Source organism: Triticum dicoccoides, chromosome 5A, assembly GCF_002162155.2.
Source record: "Triticum dicoccoides isolate Atlit2015 ecotype Zavitan chromosome 5A, WEW_v2.0, whole genome shotgun sequence".
In the NCBI taxonomy this organism is placed as follows: domain Eukaryota; kingdom Viridiplantae; phylum Streptophyta; class Magnoliopsida; order Poales; family Poaceae; genus Triticum; species Triticum dicoccoides.
Genome location: NC_041388.1, coordinates 110,262,371 through 110,269,277, shown reverse-complemented (window position 1 = coordinate 110,269,277; position 6,907 = coordinate 110,262,371).

Here is a 6,907-nt window from a genome sequence, read left to right as displayed (position 1 = left end):
TCCCCGGCAACGGTGCCAGAATTCCTTCTTGCTACCTCTTGAGCATGCGTTGGCTTTCCCTTGAAGAGTAAAGGGTGATGCAGAAAAGTAGCGTAAGTATTTCCCTCAGTTTTTGAGAACCAAGGTATCAATCCAGTAGGATACTACACGCAAGTCGCCTAGTACTTGCACAAACAATCAAGAACCTTGCAACCAACGCGATAAAGGGGTTGTCAATACCTTCACGGCCGCTTGCAAAAGTGAGATCTGATAAAGATAATAAGATAAATATTTTTGGTATTTTTGTTGTATAGATTGGAAAATAAAGATTGCAAAATAAATAGTAAACTAGAACTATAGATCGGAAACTTATATGATGTAAAGTAGACAAGGGGGCCATAGGTTTCACTAGTGGCTTCTCTCAAGATAGCATATATTACGGTGGTTGAACAAATTACTGTCGAGCAATTGATAGAAAAGCGCATAGTTATGATGATATCTAAGGAAATGATCATGAATATAGGCATCACGTCCGTGTCAAGTAGACCGAAAAGATTCTGCATCTACTACTATTACTCCAGACATCGACCGCTATCCAGCATGCATCTAGAGTATTAAGTTCATAAGAACGGAGTAACGCATTAGGCAAGATGACATGGTGTAGAGGGATAAACTCAAGCAATATGATAAAAAAACCAACATTTTATCCTCGATGGCAACAATATAATACGTGCCTTGCTGCCCCTGCTGTCACTGGGAAAGCACACCGCAAGATTGAACCCAAAGCTAAGCACTTCTCCTATTGCAAGAAAGATCAATCTAGAAGGCCAAACTAAACCGATAATTCGAAGAGACTTGCAAAGATAACAAATCACGCATATAAGAATTCAGAGAAGAACCAAATAATATTCATAGATAATTGAATTCATAAACCCACAATTTATAGGATCTCGGCAAACACGTCGCAAAAGAGTATTACTTCAAATAGACCTTCAAGAACATCAAGGAGAACTTTGTATTGAGAACCAAAGAGAGAGAAGAAGTCATCTATCTAATAACTATGGACCCGAAGGTGTGTGATAAACTACTCATACATCATCAGAGAGGCTATGGTGTTGATCTAGAAGCCCTTCGTGATCGAATCCCCCTTCGACAGATCACTGGAAAAGGCCCCAAAATGGGATCTCACGGGTACAGAAGGTTGTGGTGGCGGAAAAGTGGTTTCGTGGCTCTCCTGGATGTTTTTAGGGTACATGGGTATATATAGGCGAAAGATGTACGTTGGTGGAGCTCCATGGGGCCCACGAGGGTGGGGGCACGCCTACCCCCTTGGGCGCGCCCCCTGCCTCGTGGAAGCTTCACGGACTTCCAAACTTGTACTCCAAGCCTCCTGGGTTGCGTGTGTTCCAAGAAAGATCCTCGCGAAGGTTTCGTTCTGTTTGGATTCCGTTTGATATTCCTTTTCTATGAAACACTAAAATAGGCAAAAAACAGCAATTTGCACTGGGCCTTTGGTTAATAGGTTAGTCCCAAAAATAATATAAAAGTGCATATTGAAGCTCATTTAACATCCAAAACAGATAATATAATAGCATGGAACAATAAAAATTTATAGATACGTTGAAGATGTAACAGCAAGTACATACAAAGGTTCAGCCGTGTGCAGTACATCATCCTAGATGTTAATCCCGCCACTGTCATTAGTGCATTCCATCAGAATGTGCGCAACCACAAGATGCGTGAGGAGCTGGCGATGAACCAGGTTAAGGATGTAGCCGAGCTTTATGTTCTGGCCAATAGATGCGCTCGGGCTGAGGAAGGGAGGAAGTACACGGCAAAGACGCTGCCGCCGCAGAAACCGACTCCATAGATGAAGACGCTATCGCCTCGGCAAAGAAGGGTCAACGCCGCAATAGGAAGCGTATGGGAAAGACCGTGCTTGCCGTCATGGGATTCGACGACCCCGGGGCCGCCAAGAAGGCCAAGGCTGACGACCCCGGCAAGGAAGTTGCCGGGTGTGCTGCCTGTCGGGCCTTGGCGCTGCCGACAAGCCGGGAGGCTCCAACAACCAGTACTGCAAGATCCATCGCACCAAGGGCCATGACCTCCAGAATTGCCGGCAAGTTGAGCTACTTGCGGAGAAGCAGAAAGCTGAGTATGAGAGGTGTGATAAGGAGAAGGGCCAGGATGGTGCTGAGGCATCTGGCAAGAAACTTAGCGGTCGAGGAGGTCGCCGCGACAAAGATAATCAACAAGAGAGGCCCGCTCGAGGCCGCGACAAGAAGGAGGGAGACGATGATCATGATGAGGAGGATGAGTCTAGCGAGCACGAGTTCCAGAAAGCTACGGAGGCCATGTGCATCGACGGTGGAGCCTCGTTGCATACCGCTCACCGCCAACTGAAGCAGTGGGCGCGTGAAGTCACTGCGGCGGAGCCATATTTCGTGGCCCAGAGGCCACTGAAGTGGTCCGGCACGCCTATCATTTTTCACACCGAGGATCACCCTGATCGCACAATTGCGGTCGGGTGTTTGCCGTTGTTGGTTTGACCAACAATACGCAACCTTAAGGTGACAAAAGTGCTAGTTGACGTTGGGGCCAGTATGAACTTGATCTCGCCCCCCGTGATCGAGAGGCTGCAAATCCCCGATGGAGATCTCGAGGAGACGGGCACGTTTCAAGGGGTCAACCCGGGGATGAGTCAGCCGAAGGGTAAGATCACGTTGCCTGTTACATTTGGGGGCGAGCTGAACCATAGGACAGAGAAGATGGTTTTTCACGTTGCCAAGATCCCCTTGCCCTATAATGGGATCCTTGGCCGCCTAGCGCTGGCCAAGTTTATGGCGGCATCACATTATGCCTACAACACGTTGAAGATGCCCGGGCCAATGAGCATCATCACCGTCCCCGCTGACAAGAAAGACGCGCTCATCTGCACTGACCAACTCTACCGGGAGGCAGTTGCAGCAGCTGCCGCCAAGGCACTTGTTCCTACCGCCGAGACCCCAGGAGGGAAGAAAACCGGCAAAGCCTCTGCCCCTGCCGGCAAGGCCCCTTCCGGCAAGACTTTTGACCCCGGCAAGTGAAGGAAATATGCCCTAGAGGCAGTAATAAAGTTTTTATTTATATTTCCTTATATCATGATAAATGTTTATTATTCATGCTAGAATTGTATTAACCGGAAACTTAGTACATGTGTGAATATATAGACAAACAGAGTGTCACTAGTTTGCCTCTACTTGACTAGCTCATTGAATCAATGATGGTTATGTTTCCTAACCATAGAAATGAGTTGTCATTTGATTAATGAGATCACATCATTAGAGAATGATGTGATTGACTTGACCCATCTGTTAGCTTAGCATGATGATCGTTTAGTTTGCTGCTATTGCTTTCTCCATAACTATACATGTTCCTATGACTATGAGATCATGCAACTCCCGAATACCGGAGGAACACTTTGTGTGTTACCAAACGTCACAACTTAACTGGGTGATTATAAAGGTGCTCTATAGGTGTCTCCGATGGTGTTTGTTGAGTTGGCATGGAGCAAGAATAGGATTTGTCACTCCAATTGTCAGAGAGGTATCTCTGGGCCCTCTCGGTAATGTACATCACAATAAGCCTTGCAAGCAATGTAGCTAATAAGTTAGTTACGGGATGTAGCATTACGGAACGAGTAAAGAGATTTACCGGTAATGAGATTGAACTAGGTATTGAGATACCGACGATCGAATCTCGGGCAAGTAACATACCGATGACAAAGGGAACAACATATACCGTTATGCGGTTTGACCGATAAAGATCTTCGTATAATATGTAGCAGCCAATATGAGCATCTAGGTTCTACTATTGGTTATTGACCGGAGATGAGTCTCATTCATGTCTACATAGGTCTCGAACCCATAGGGTCCGCATGCTTAACGTTCGGTGACGATCGGTAATATGAGTTTATGTGTTTTGATGTACCGAAGGTAGTTCGGAGTCCTGGATATGATCACGGACATGACGAGGAGTCTCGAAATGGTCAAGACATAAAGATCGATATATTGGATGACTATGTTTGGACTTCGGAAGGGTTCCGAGAAAGTTCGGATGAATACCGGAGTACTGGGGGGTAACCGAAACCCCCCGGGGAGTGTAATGGACCTCATGGGCCTTAGACAAGGAAGAGGAGGGGCGGCCAGGGCAGTCCGCGCGCCCCCTCCCCCTCTAGTACGAATTGGACAAGGAAGGGGGGCGGCGCCCCCCTTTTTCCTTCCCCCTCTCTCATCCTTCCTTCCCTCCTACTCCTATTCTTGGAAGGGTTGTAGTCCTACTCCCGGTGGGAGTAGAACTCCCCTTGGGGCGCGCCTAGGATGCCGGCCTCCTCCCCCTCCTCCACTCCTTTATATACGGAGGAGGGGGCACCCCATAGACACACAAGTTGATCAATGATCTTTTAGCCGTGTGTGGTGCCCCCCTCCACCATAATCCACCTCGGCCATATCGTAGCTGTGCTTAGGTGAAGCCCTGCATCGGTAGCTTCATCAACACCGTCATCATGCCGTCGTGCTGAAGGAACTCTCCCTCGAAGCTCTACTAGATCGTGAGTTCATGGGACGTCACCGAGCTGAACATGTGCAGATCGCAGAGGTGTCGTACGTTCGGTACTAGGATTGTTCGATCGTGAAGACGTATTACGACATCAACCGCGTTGTCATAACGCTTCCGCTTACGGTCTATGAGGGTACGTGGATGACACTCTCCCCTATCGTTGATATGCATCACCATGATCTTGCATGTGCATAGGATTTTTTTTGAAATTATTGCGTTCCCCAACAGTGGCATCCGAGCCAGGTTTATGCGTAGATGTTATATGCACAAGTAGGACACAAAGGAGTTGTGGGCGTGGGTATATACATATTGCTTGCCGTCACTAGTTGATTCTTGATTCAGTGGCATTGTTGGATGAAGCGGCCCAGACCGACATTACGCGTATGCTTACGCTAGACTGGTTCTATCGACATGCTTCACACACAGGTTGCTAGTGGGTGTTTGTTTCTCCATCTTTAGTTGAATCGGATTCAATGAACAGGGTTCTTTCTGAAGATCAAAAAGAAATCACTATACCGCGTTGTGGTTGTTTGATGCGTAGGTAAGAATGGTTCTTGCTCAGACCGTAGCAGCCACGTAAAACTTGCAACACATAGTAGAGGACGCCTAACTTGTTTTTGCATGGCATGTTGTGATGTGATATGGTCAGGACATGATGCTAAATTTTATTGTATGAGATGATCATGTTTTGTAACACAGTTATCGGCAACTGGCAGGAGCCATATGGTTGTCGCTTTATTGTATGAAATGCAATCGCCATGTAATTGCTTTACTTTATCACTAAGCGGTAGCGATAGTCGTAGAGGCAATAATTGGCGAGACACCACGTGATGATCGGGTGTGATAAGCTCTACATTCCCATACAACGGGTGCAAGCTAGTTTTGCACATGCAGAATACTCGGGTTAAACTTGACGAGCCTAGCATATGCAGATATGGCCTCGGAACACTCGAGACCAAAAGGTCGAGCATGAATCATATAGTAGATATGATCAACATAGTGATGTTCACCATTGAAAACTACTCCATCTCACGTGATGATCGGACATGGTTTAGTTGATATGGATCACGTGATCACCTAGATGATTAGAGAGATGTCTATCTAAGTGGGAGTTCTTAAGTAATTTGATTAATTAAACTTTAATTTATCATGAACTTAGTACCTGATAGTATTTTGCATGTCTACGTTGTTGTAGATGGATGGCTGATACGTCTCCAACATATCTATAATTTTTGATTGCTCCATGCTATATTATCTACTGTTTTGGACTATATTGGGCTTTATTTTCCACTTTTATATTATTTTTGGGACTAACCTATTAACCGGAGGCCCAACCCAGAATTGCTGTTTTTTTGCCTATTTCAGTGTTTCGGAGAAACAGAATATCAAACGGAGTCCAAACAAAATAAAATCTTCGTAAACGTGATTTTCTCACCGAATGTGATCCAGGAGACTTGGACCCTACAGCAAGGGATCAAAGAGGTGGTCACGAGGGTGGGGGCCGCCCCCCAGGGCGCGCTCCCTGCCTCGTGGGCCCCTCGGTGCTCCACCGACGTACTCCTTCCTCCTATATGTACACACGTACCCCCAAACGATCAGAACAGGAGCCAAAAACCTAATTCCACCGCCGCAACTTTCTGTATCCACGAGATCCCATCTTTGGGCCTGTTCCAGAGCTCCACCGAAAGAGGGCCATCATCACGGAGGCTTCTACATCATCCTCATCATGGAGGCTTCTACATCATCCTAGCCCCTCCGATGAAGTGTGAGTAGTTTACCTCAGACCTTCGGGTCCATAGTTAGTAGCTAGATGGCTTCTTCTCTCTCTTTGAATCTCAATACAAAGTTCTCCCCCTCTCTTGTGGAGATCTATTCGATATAATCTTCTTTTTGCGGTGTGTTTGTTGAGACCGATGAATTGTGGGTTTATGATCAAGTCTATCTATGAATAATATTTGAATCTTCTCTGAATTCTTTTATGCATGATTGGTTATCTTTGCATGTCTCTTCGAATTATCCGTTTGGTTTGGCCAACTAGATTGGTAGTTCTTGCCATGGGAGAAGTGCTTAGCTTTGGGTTCGATCTTGCGGTGTCCTTACACAGTGACAGAAGGGGCAGCAAGGAACGTATTGTATCGTTGCCATCAAGGATAACAAGATGGGGTTTATTTCATATTGCATGAATTTATATCTCTACATCATGTCATCTTGCTTAAGGCATTACTCTGTTTTTAACTTAATACTCTAGATGCATGCTGGATAGAGGTCGATGAGTGGAGTAATAGTAGTAGATGCAGTATCATTTCGGTCTACTTGTCACGGACGTGATGCC